Raw genomic sequence first — 13054 nt, 5'->3', positions numbered from 1 at the left:
TTCTGTTGTTGAAGGTGAGATGTTGAAGGGGTCCTTTCTCATATGGCTCAGGTTGCTTTAACCACCATAGAATTAAACTAGGGTTCAGGGACAGAGACCATACCTGTGCTTTCTTTCACTAGCGCTAAGCATTTCAGGATGTACCTGTCTAAATACTGTCTTGGGAGCTGTGCTTGGGATCAGCTGTGCCTGTAATGGAGAGAAGGTAGTTGCTGGGCTCGGAAACTCTGGTTGGGGTCCTTGTTCTGCCTTCAGCTTCTGAGGCAAGAGAATTGGGAAGGTTATTCTGGGTCCCTGTATGTAGTGTGCATTGAACTAAGCCTGTAGGGGAACAATAGGATGTTTTTATTTGAAATGCAGGGGTTAGGTACTGCCTAATCAGCACTGAGAACTGGGAGACTGGAGCATCCTAAGTAGGAGTGGAACTTCTGTGGACCTTATTTGCTAAAACCGATTTATTTTATTCTACTGAGCATTTGAGAACGATGTGGTTTTCCCCACCAAAGGCCAGATTTCGTTTTTTTTTAAGGTTTAGCCTAGGTATAGTAGGGGGTAGGTTTCAGAGATAAAGATCTACCCTGCAAAATTTAAAATTGTTTTAAAGAAAAAATTAATAAAGTTATAAGCAACTGAACCATTTCTGCTGCAAAGTTACTTCACTTTCCACTTCCAGAAAAGAAAAGTTAACCTACTGAGGATTTATTTGAATTTCAGCTCACACAGGTGAAGTTTTGCAGTTATTCACAACTTTTAAGTACACTTGCAAAAATAGTAAGATGGTTTGACGCTTCTAATGGCAAGGCTGCCAGCCTGCCTGTAACAATAAAGGACAAGCTTGAGCACTGGATGACGCATTTTTCTAATATGATAATGCCTGCCTTTAATCTTTTAAGTAAACATTTTTTCAAGACTTACGTTTTTACAGGAAATGTACTTTCTTGGATAATGGTTTAAAATACATATGTGTGTAGCTTGATTTCCACTTAACCAACCAGTTAAATCCTGCTTTAGAGACAATTTTACTGACTTTGATCATAAAACAGGTCATCCATTGGGACCTAAACGTTTCTTTTAAATGAAAACTGATAACTAAATGAAGAATATGCTCGCAGAGGTGTTGTTGTTGGTAATTTTGGTTATGTGAGACACAAATGCAAGCTGGCAGAGAATGAGATGAGTCTTGTTTGAAAGAAATACGCACTCATTTAAATAGTTATATTTTTCATCAGCTGTGAGCGGAAGGAAAGTTGCGGTTAGTGTGAGGATTGAAAGTTGGTATTGGAAACACTAGGTGGTGCCCTCGTGTAAAGTTGTGTTTCTGAAGTTTCTGTAGTCAGTGAAGGTGAAGAGGAGTGTGCAGGGAAGTTAGCAGCTGCAAATGAAAGGTTTGTAGTATAGGATGAATGAGAGTGTGCCTGTAGTTCTGGTTCTGTGATATGCAGAAGGAAAAGGGATATTGCAGGAAAGAGCTGTGTGATAAATTGTCGTGTTATTTTGGCTTTAAGTCCGCTTGCAAGTATTTGCCTTTTTTTGTTTCAAAGGGGGAGAGAGAACTTAACTCACTCTGTGTGAATCTAGGAGCCATCTCCTAGCAGCTTTATATTGTGAATACATCAAAACAAGCTTCCCTTGTGTTACTTCAAATACACCCTAAAATGCCTTAGGATTAAAGCAATCATCTGTAATACAATATCTGTGGCTCATCGTTGATTGGCTCAAAACATGAAATACAGCTTTTTTTTCCTTGGAACAGTCAATGTGTTTCCTTCGTTGTCTGCTTTACCAAAATTCTGCATTCCTTGTCTAATCCTGAGATATTAAAATAATTAAGTGGGATAGTCACAGTTTCACTAATGAAGCATAATTGAGCTTTAGAATACTTTGATATTAAAATTACAAGAAAACATAAAAATGGCTTTGCTGAGCACAGGCACATTATTTCTATGTATTGCTACCCGTTTTAAGCATTAAACAGGGAGCTTGCTCACCTAAGGACAGCTGGGCTGTCCTGCTAATAACTCTTTTTAGCCTGCAAATCTTTTATCACAAAGTGTGTGCAGCTCTGTTTATTGGATCTGTGATAAGAGTTAGCTCTATACTAATCATTGCAATTTTAAGATGTGAAAATTTGATTGTATCAATGTTTATTCCTTTAGGTAAAGTGGTCAAAAGAAAATCCAAGTTTTGCAATAGCCATTCAGATCTGGTTGTTGCATGTGAATGATACATTTTTAATTAACTTGTTGGAAGACATGTTCATGGAAGACTTTATTCAGCAAATGCTATAGAATAATTGTTCCTATTGAGTCAGATAAAATATGATTTAATGTGCTTTGTTGTTTAAATATATCAGGTCCTAATAACAATTTATGTGACCTAGAAAACACCAAAGAGTTGGCATCAATTTTTAAATTACTTCTTTCTTTCAGACCAAGAACCCTGTTCTGTAATAATATCTTACACACAGGGTTGCTTATTATAGATGTTGCATGTACTTTAACTGCTGTGCAAAGCACCTCTCCCATGTAATTACACAAACATATTCTTAATTAATATGACTTGTGTTAGCGTGATCGAGCAATGGAATATTTTTTAGGTGTGTGTTTTGCAATCCTGAAAGGCAGCTGACAAATGAGGAATGTGGTTACTAAATACCACAAGTCTCATGAAGAAATCCTTGGAAAGGACAAAGGCCAGGACAGATATGAGACTTCATTGCCATCAGTTGCCTTAAAAAGCCCTAAAATGTGTATTGATGCACAAAAAAGTATACCAGGCTTTTTGTGATCCTTAAGGATCTGTATAGAAAGGTGTTGTCAGATATGGAGAGCACTCAGGGGAACGGGAATAGTTTGTTTACTCCATGTGGAGCAACTTGGCTATATCAAATGCCCCTCCTAACTTCAATATGGTAGTGTGACATACTTTGTGTTCCCTACTTCTGTGATTTAACCACTGAGTATCCTGGAGATAGGACCTAGAGTGCAGTGTTATGCTGCTCAGTTCCACACTGAGGATCAATTGCTTTTTTGCGTGTTTATGCATTTTTTCATATGCCAGTGCCTGGAGTACTGTCTCCCTACATCCATTAATTTTGCCATTCCATTTTGAACTGCTGTAAGGCAGCACAGAGCTTATATCATAGATCATGATAATCATTAATGTAAATAAGATTGTGCACGTGCATGTGTAGTCATGTAGAGAGATGGTTTTGGCTCCATGATTTCATGAAGCTTTTGAAGTTGTGGCCATACAGCTAATGAAGAGGAGGGGTGGGTAGATGAATAGTTACTTCCCCAGGACATTTATTTGAAGCAGCTTTATTTGGTGGAGCACTGCTTTAGGGGTAGATCAGCTAGTTGCTGATAGGTATGTGGGGAAGCAGCGTAGTGATGCACAACTTGGATGACCAGTAGTGGAAGCAAGAATTCAGCATAACATAGGCCACTGTCCATCTCTGAACTTGCTCCAGAGCTGCCACAGATAGATAGGGGAGTACCTGGCAGCACCAACAGGCATTTTGCCATTACCATCTGAAAGCTCATTACACTCACTTGATGCCAGTCAGTTGCAAACTAGTTGAGTATTGAGAAACAACTGTTGGGACTGTTGTGGAAAATTCTAATGCTTTTAGGGAGGAGGCTGCTGTGAAATGCAGCAGCAGTGGGTACGTTTCATAAATAGAGTGCTCAACTTACCTAAGCGGTATTGGGAAGACAAAAGTGCCTATCCCCTCTCCCCTTCCCCCATTACCCCATGCAAACAGAAGTTTTGATGGGAAAGAATACTTTAACAGGGCAGCATCAAGTATGGACAAATATACTTAACCCCTCCAGCTGATAGATCAATAGAGGAGCAGGTCAGAGGCGAACAGGTATCAGCAATTTAGCTGCTATGAATAAACCCGTGGAAGGTGCCTTGATGCTGCAGTATGGTGTCTTGAGGCAGGTTCCCAGGAGATGTTGAAGACCGTTCAGAAAACCACTGGACAAACCCAAAAGAGACAGCCCTGCTGCTCTTTACCAGGGTGGTGTCCCTCGGCGGAGATGCAGCAGTGGAAAGGGAACTCCAGCTGTGAACCATTGGGAAGGAAATGCTGGAATGGCAGTAGGCATGCCAAAGTCATCGCCTTTTATTTTCACATGATCTGTAGGTGTGAGAAAGACGTGGCTGCTGTCATGTCTGTGTTTCTCATGGTGCTGAAAAGAGACATTCCTGGTTGCCTTACAGCACTTTGAAGAGAGAAGTTTCAGCCAGTCCACATAGTTTTGGAGCTGGGGAGAGCGCATAGGTATGGATGCAAGACCTGCTCAGATGCGATGCAGTGCAGTGAGGAATGAAACATGACAGGCTGCCTGAAGAATTGGTAGGAATGTGCCTGTCTGTAAAACCAGAAAACCAACAGACTTTATCTATAAAATTATTCCTTTTCATTTAGAGTGACATAAAACATCAAAAATTCAGCTCAATTAAAGTATGAGGACATCACTTCGGGGAGGTCAGCTTAAGTGCCTTATCTGTTTGAATGTCTTTTTTTAGACAAACACTGTGTTCTGGTGGTTGCCTTTCCTCCTAGATGTATGGCTTCACTAAAGCCATACTCATTTGGCTGAGTTTTCCCATGACTGCTCAATAATAGTACAGAGGGAAACCCACAGAGAATTAATCCAGTCATGGTTGTGCTAATTTCCAAAGAAGCAAGTGAAAATAAGGGGAGTTTGTAATAAATGCCATATAAAACCTGTTTACATGACTGATTCTCTTCCCCACCCCCACCAGCCTGACCTTACCTCATTCCAGATTCCCCACTTCTAGCTGAAAGCATTTTTGTGAAGAATGCTACCAGCAAAATTCCCTTCTTTATCTTGGCTATGAGAGCCTCGTATGAAAGACCTTTCAATGGAAAGAGAGACTCTGTTTAAATGTGTTGCTGTTGAAAGAGGATTGGTTTATAGACACATAGTTTAATGTTCTTAGGAGGACTATACATTTAATCTTTGATCTAGAAATGATTTTAAGAGTCTGCACATAAGCTAAAAGTTCTATCTAAATGTGCCATCTGCAGCTCCAGGTATCACCAGAAGAACTGTGGTTTTTCTGAGTGAATTTTCTCAAATATGGTTTCACTGCATAATTTCAGGGCGTTTCCTCTACATTTAGCTGGTATATTATTTTCAGGTAAAACACTTTGCACAGGCTCCATGTAAATGATTTTTCGGTTCTGTATTCAGGGAGGAAGTAGGCTGTCCTCTTTGAGGGTATAGCGCTAACACTCTAATAAACTGTTTCTAGGGAAGATGCAGACAATTGGATGTTGTACCTGACCTATTCCAGTCTGATCTCCAAGAACAGACATTTTAAGGAAGGTAAGGTATATCTTCATGTATAAAAAAAGTGATACTGAACATTTATTTTCCAAATTTTAGCAAGTGAATATGGTTTTAAGCAGTTCATTGACTTAATGGATTGAGACATCTCTGAAAAGCATCAGAAGTCTCAGAGAGACTCAGTATAGTAAAAGGTCAACACCATTTAATGTCTTTATGGGCAGTTGCAGCCCTCAGATAAATAAAGCCACTTATGCATGTACTTTAATACCAGTGAAGCCAAAAATTTATAAACATGAATTTTAGTGCTTTGCCAAAGCAAAGCACAGCTTTGGCAAAGAAGTTGTTTTGGCACTTTTTTTAAAGCCGTCATGGAGCTTGAAATGATGTGCTCATCTGGGCAAGTAGGCTTCTAAATTAAAATTGTAAAAATAGCAAGGGTATATTCTTGCAAGTGGGAGTTGTAAAGGTGATGGAAATATGCCCCCCTCCCCCTACTTTTCAAAAACAGAGGGCAGCTTCTGGTTTTGATCATGGAAGGTCTTTGCAGCCTCATATTTTCCTAGTTGATGTAACAAACATCCTCCATCATCTTTAAATGGTGACTTAGCCATTGCTTGTGGTGGCTTATATTGCCCTAGTTGTATTTTGTCTTTCTGTAGGGATACAGGATACTTTCCAGTTCTTTCAGACTAATGACTTTCCTAAATACTGTCTTTTCTTCAGAAATGCAAGTAGAAATGCCTTCTGTTCTTAACGAGGTTGAATACTGTTCAACCAATGCAGTAACTATGAGACAAATCTGATTATATTTTATGAAAATAATATATATATATACAATTAACAAAACTCAGCCTTCATGCAGTAAACATACACTTTGGGTAATCTTTTCAATGAGAATAATGCAGACATTACACCCATTCTGATATGTAGAGGAGGATCCATGGGGGAAAAAGATACATGTGCATAAATCAATTATTTGAGAATAGAGTCCTTAATTTCTTCAGGCTCTATATAAAGAATTTTGGCATCTGCACGTATTTATTTTAGAGATATAGGGGTAAATCTTCAGCACAGAGCATGGGGAGTTAACCATGGAACATTCATTAACGTTAATGGGATTTCTATGGCTAATTCCCCACACACTGGCTGAAAATTTAGCCCAAAGAGATTTGAAAAGTGATGTTGAGAAGCAAGTTGGTCGGTTAGCCTCATTACTTTCATGTTATTAACTGCTCTATCTGCCACTGGCTTTGTATGAACACTGAGATATTGTACTTAACAGTTAATAAAAGACTGTATGCTAAGTACAGATTCTAGTGTGGAGGCAGAATAATGCAGTTATATGAACAGAGTTTGGGTATTTTCAGGAAAAAAAATAATCATCTGCAAAGCCATAGAATAGAAGGGGGGGGGGGGGATATTAAGGCATATTTTTAGACAGCAAACATGGTTTACGTTTCCAGTATCTCTAGTACAGCTTTAGCACCAAAAGAAAGTATAACTTTGTTTTAACTTGGTATTCCACTATTGGGATCTAACTTCAGAGCCGGCCATCTCTGAGCAGGGCACTGGACCCAAAGACTTCCAAGTTCCTTCCAGCATTAATTATTGTATGATTTGGACTGTATAGCTTTTTTCTAAAAGCCTTTTTGGACTAGTTTTCTTTTGTAAAAGTTAATTGAGATAAGATAGGAAAGTCAGTTTCTGTTTATCTTAAAGTTTTGAAGAATGGTTGAAACCTGGGCAAACATAAAAAGCTATTTAATCTACTAAATTGAGAATATTGTTTTAAAAGGAAATACAGGCTCTAATTTAAAAAGCTTATCAGATTTATATTGCTCTTTTTTGTGTTAAGGATATGCAACAGAGAATGTATGTGAAATATGAATGTGTGTGTATGCATATATATATTCACATTTCTATTTCTCTTGTATCTTAGCCGTTTTCCTTCCTTTTTAGGGGAGCTATTAAATTGCTTTCCCAGTTGTTATTCAGAGCAGTCAGTAGCCAGCCATTAGAGGGTGCTTCTGCACCGAGGAGCTCTCTTTTCTTAAAACCCAGTTTACTTAAGTATTTGTAGATTTAATGAAGAATCATCTTATGTTTCCTAGAATTACCCAGTTTCTTCTTTAATTTGCATTACTTTGAGGAGTACTATTCTTGGAATCCAGAGGATTAAAATGCTGATAGCTAAAGGTGATTCAGAGAGGGTAGAATGATTCAAAGCAGCAAAATTTCTACGTTTTTAATTGTTAATGTAAAAACAGAAGAAAATACACACGGACTTCATGCAAGTGAAAAATGAGCCAGTCTCTTAATTATTGACAGATAAGCATTTGTATTTTATAGCACTTGGTTACGATATTCTCTATGCCTCTTCTAGAAATAGATTTGTTCATAACTCCACTGCATGTATTTGCAGCAAGAATAGTAAAACAGGTGCAGTTTGTGAAATACTGCCATTGCTAGTAAAGATTTAAAAAAAAAATTCATAGTATTTTTTTTTTCTCTAGAATTATCATGATTCCTCATTCAGTAGCAAACTTTAAAATGTCCTCTCTTTGCTGTAAGAATGTGTGGACAGCAGAGTCAGGAACTGGTTCTATAGCTGTTTATCTCAGGAATAAGATTTTAAAGTCTGCACTTCTGACCCAGGGCATTGGTGCAAGGTGGGTGAGGAGAGTGGAAATAGGAAGATTTCTGAGAGAAAATTCTGCTGTTATGGAATCAGTTCCTAAGACTGTTTAAGTCTTTTATATTTCAAAAGTGGTGCATAGTACAAAGCAGTACATCTCAGCTATGTGCCCAGTAACGTCTAGATTGTGAGCACTCAGCGCAAAGAAATCTGCCACCTGTGAATCTTTGTTCAAAGCCAGCCCAAGGAGATGGTGATTCTGAAAATACTCCTCTTGGAGAAGCTGGTACATCTTTGCATGAATTTTCAGATTTAGGTTAAGGATTGCTGATATCCAGCTGCTTTTGAAAACTGCCAAAACTTGCAAAGACCAGCTCTAGTAAAATGTTGATAGCTGGAGGAACTGGCAGTGAGCTCAGGAAGGGGAGGGATAAAAATCTTCTCCAGGAGCTTCTTAAGAAGCCCTATAGCCTCCCCACCCTTAAACAGAAAGGGTAGCAAAATGTGCCTTCAGGCATAAGCATCCACTTTTTATTGCACCTGTATATATTGATATGCTCATAATACTGTGATTGTATTGAGAGCTGCTGGTATTGCTGTCTCCAATTTTACATATATACCACTTAGGTATCTTTTCTCAGATTTTAAGGGCCCTACTTCTCAAAAGGCAGTGGTTATGTTGCAAGAACATGTGAAATTAAAATTGGTGAATGTCTCTCAACATCATACTCCCTAACAACTTGGGAATTTAGTATTTGCATGTATATTTAAGTAATATAAATTTCAACATCAGTGGGTGTGCTTTGTGAAGCTGACATGCATTGTTGTATAGTTAATTTGATTCTAATTTTTCCAAGAGCATATATGATTCTTATTTATGTTTTCTAGCTGTTAAAACATTTTATACATTTGTACATTTTTTTCTTTAGTACCTGGACTGTCTAGTTCAGGCTCAAGTCATTTTTTTTCTGATTTGGGAGTAAAATCTAGGCAAAAGTATAATGTCTTTCTTAAGCACAGACAGAATAATTGCATATTGTGAACATCTTGTTCTTTCTGTATAAATTTGAAGCTTCTGGATGAATACACAGAATGACTGGTAGCAGGAGTTCTTGGAAGGTATTAGGCATTGAAGGTTATGTCCTGTGTCGTTTTGAAGACAATTGTTCATAGATTTTCAAAGAGGTTTTTAGATAAGACAACAGTGTAACAAGGTACTAAGGAATTCTGTAATATAACAGTTTATACAATGCACAGCAAACGCTAGTCCTAATCTGATAAGTGTTTGGTACTGTTCTTGTGCAAATCATAATAATACTGTAATTTAGAACAAAATATTAGCATGCATACTCTGCTCACTAGGAGCTCGGACCAACTGACCCAGTAGTAGTTTTTCTCCTGAGCTGAATGATAACAGGATCCAATTTTAAGTTACAGAGTTTTTTAAAATTAGCTGGATGGATTTCTCTGCTGTTAGTGTATTTGAGTAGCTGTTGTAAATCACTGGCTTAGTTCACAACTGGTGTTTTAAAATTAGAACCAGACAGGCAACAATGGCTGGTTAAATGAAAACAGGGAGTCTGCCTAATCATATACTTTAAGCTAATTACTCATACTGGTAATTTTAACAGATTTTGGAGGGTTGATTGCTTCAGTAAACATTTCTTATATTAGCAAGAGCTGCTTTGTATTACTTTTTTTTCAACAAGTACCATAAATTCATCAGCTAATGATGGGAGTAGAGCTAATAAGCATTGTAATGAAAAGAGGATAGATGATCAAATATACTGGGTATGGTAACCCATCAATAAAGATAGTAAGGATGCACATATTTTGATTTTGTAAGTCTTGTCTCCTTCAAATCTGTCCACTAGGAAAGCAAACGCAATACACAGCTGGACAAAGACAGTAAGCTGGAAGCCAGGTAGTACATCGCCAGTATTATATAAAAAAATAGATAGCCATTTCTATGGAGAACCAATCCACATTTCTCTCCATAATACAACTACATTTGGAAGATGCTACAAGCTAGCCTGTTGTTTCTAAAATATTAAGACTTGACTAAAAGTCCATTTTACATTTAAAAAATGTACAGATTCCATCAATGCATTATTTTAGATAAATTAAGGACTATTAGCCTATGTAAACCAGAAATTAAAGCAATCACATATATTCTTCCAAGACATGAATCTGGGGTTGGTGAATTACCTCTACATTAGTGTCAATATCTAGCATATCAGATAAAGATACCGTAATTTTCCACTTTTTGAGGCAGATGAAGCTGATCATAAAGTGATACCTAACAGTTTTTATCTAATGGTGATAGTATTACTAGCAAGAGGAAGGTCTTCCTTAAGAAATGTTGGATGATACCCATTATCTATGTGATGATCTCTTGCAAATCCTGAAACTCGGTTTATCTTTGGATACTCATATTTATAGGGATGGTGCTGGCAGTTACTAAATCATCTTGCAGGACAGGTTTAAGGCCAAAACTATTTTAAATACTGGTCAAAGGCAACTGCAGATATCTTACTGACAGCTTGTCTTACTCTGATCACGTAATAGAATGAAGCTGGACTGAGCTTTTGACCTTTGAAATGCTTGCATTAGTACTGTAGTCAGTTTGAGTCTCTGGCATCGTCAGTAGAAAGAGATTTAGCCCATCAAATTTTTCTTTTATGCATAGGTTCTTGGACAGCACTTAACCACTGTGGTAGCAGAACACTGTCATGTGGCTGTCGATCTTGCAGACAGCAGTCTGGCAACCTGGACAAAAGGCAGGATTACCTTGGATTCTTCATCAGCAGATTCAGAAAGGCCACATCCCATTCAGCCACATTCAGATCGGTATCACTGCCAGAGACATGAATGCTTAAAAAGAGAAGCTCATGTCCTGAGTAAACCAGTGAATTAACTGAGCATCTCAAGTTAATTCTGTTTGGCAGGAAAAGTTTCTTTTGGTTTTGGTAACTGGATTGCTTAAATCATCATTTGTTGTTGTAAAAATACTCCGTTGTGGCTAAGCTTTCTCCTATCTTTCTCTCTGTCTCTGCTTACCACCCAGCCGCAACTAGCTGCTGTCTCATACTATGGACTGTACCTATTTTGTTTACATTTTTTAATAAGGTACATTTCTGAGACCAGCTGTACTTATAGACCAATTATCTTACTCTTATGGCTCTGCTAAGAGCAGTGGAGTGGCTTGGAGTTCAATATTAAAATCTGTGTACATTTTGTTTTATATATGACCCCACCACTCAACAGTTTCAAATGTGATTATGAAAATGTTTAAACAAATGCATTTTTCTTCCAAGTTATTTTCCCTAATGCATATTTGCATAATTAGAACATAACATAAGCTATACTGTAGCATTACAATCAGAAATTAATTATTGTAACATGAAATTTTCATATTTGTCTTTCCTAACTGCAAAGGTGAGTATGGCTTAAAACTGAAAAAGTATTAGTCCTTTTCACAGAAACCTGTTTGAAGATCATAAAGGAGTACAAAAGAAGAAAAGCTTTTTGTTTTGTGTTTGCAATCAAATCTTTCTTAAAAGGAAGTCTGACACACAGGCATTGTAGTGTTTTTTTTTAATATTACATTGAAGAAAGCAAGATACAAGTCTCACTGGATTAACTGGAATTCAAGTATATCAGAAAAACCCCCATATTTAATAATAAATGCTTGCAAACAAGAAGCTCGGTGAGCCTTGCAAATGGCTATTCAAAGGTGATTTTCAAGTATTAGTGAAGCTTAATTTACTGCTTGCTTAATTTATTGCCTGCATCAAAACAAAATAGGTCAACATAAAGAAGCTACTGAAAGTCATTTAAATGGCAAAACATTTTGAAAAAGAATACAAAAAAATACATTTGAAGATACTGTAGATCTAAAAATAATCAGTTTGTTCTGGTAAATTTATTCAGCTCATACAATGTACTCCAAAATATATTTCTGTTTGTAAAGACAGCTTGCAAATTTGCAAGATTTGTAAATTAAATCACGTTTGCCAATGTGCTTTTGAAAATTCTTTAAACAAGTACTCAATTAACATGCATAATATAAAACGTTAAAGGCAAGAGCTGTACAGTTCAGTGAGAAATTTGTTGGTACAGCACATAAACAAAAGGAAAGCTAAATAGATGTTCATGCTATATTTTCAGTGCTGCACTTAAAAAAACTGACTGACAACCTTACAGATCTGGTTAGTAGTTTGATAGCTAAATCTGAAATACTGCATAAAGACATAGAAGAATCTTACTTGTTTAGATGCAAGTATCATTAAAATTCAGCAGGAACTATGGTTAACTCATTTGTCTGGACTTAACTATTGTTCTGATGGCTGTAGCAGCAGCCCATGCTGCAAGGCCAGGTGATGAGCTAAAATGCCCATGTGTAGAAGCATAAGTGGAAATAAACAGATCTGTTGCGGTCAATTGTACTGCTGTAAACCCACATATTTACATAATTAATTTCCAATGTGAACTGCTGTTCTCAGTTTAAAGACCTGCTGATATAAACCCCCTTCCGAGCAAACAGGGGTTGCAACAATGGTGTAGGGCAGTGGAGCAAGGACTTTTCCTGAGCTGGAATAATTTGTAGGTCCTTTCGCCTTTTGATGCTCATTTCTGCTTAGCTTAAAAAAGAGAGATTTTGTTATCATCTGTTTTGGCTGACGGTAAGAAACCACTGTTACAAAATTTTATGACCTACTGACCTTTAGTATTGAAAAATTGGTTTATTTACAGCAACAATCACTATCTAAAAGAACAGTGTAAAACAGTTTGACATTTAGTACTTCTGTAATTACCTTATGTCGTGTCAGCACTGGATATCTGTAGTTTGGATCACTTATCTACTATCTGGTTTATATAAAGGCCTTCAGGGTCTTTATCAAAATGTGTATATGAACTTTTCACTCTGTGAAGTAAAAACCCGGGTCAATTATATCTATTTTCTGTGACCTTCTTAACTTTTCACACCCACTGTGCCAGAGTTGTTATAGATTGTAATACTTGCCTGCAGTATCAATTGGAGGATGATTCCTAGCTTCATTAATACTGTCAGAGGTGTGGCTGATAT

General features: G+C 37.3%; 1 protein-coding gene across 3 annotated transcripts in view; it reads left to right on the top strand.

Annotated features, from left to right (window-relative positions):
• LOC119149897 (WD repeat containing planar cell polarity effector) overlaps positions 1-13054 on the top strand; it is a 154683-nt gene that overhangs the window by 28822 nt on the left and 112807 nt on the right. The window contains exon 3 of one of the 3 annotated variants that reach the window (XM_037391771.1): positions 5293-5366. The exons of the other annotated variants lie outside the window; for them this stretch is intronic. The gene's annotated coding sequence lies outside the window, so the exon portion shown is untranslated. The remainder of the gene's footprint in view (positions 1-5292; positions 5367-13054) is intronic. 3 annotated transcript variants of the gene reach the window in all.

The sequence above is a fragment of the Falco rusticolus genome, chromosome 6 (assembly GCF_015220075.1).
Source record: "Falco rusticolus isolate bFalRus1 chromosome 6, bFalRus1.pri, whole genome shotgun sequence".
NCBI lineage: Eukaryota > Metazoa > Chordata > Aves > Falconiformes > Falconidae > Falco > Falco rusticolus.
Note: the sequence above shows the minus strand (reverse complement) of the source record. Positions and strands in the feature narration are given on the sequence as shown.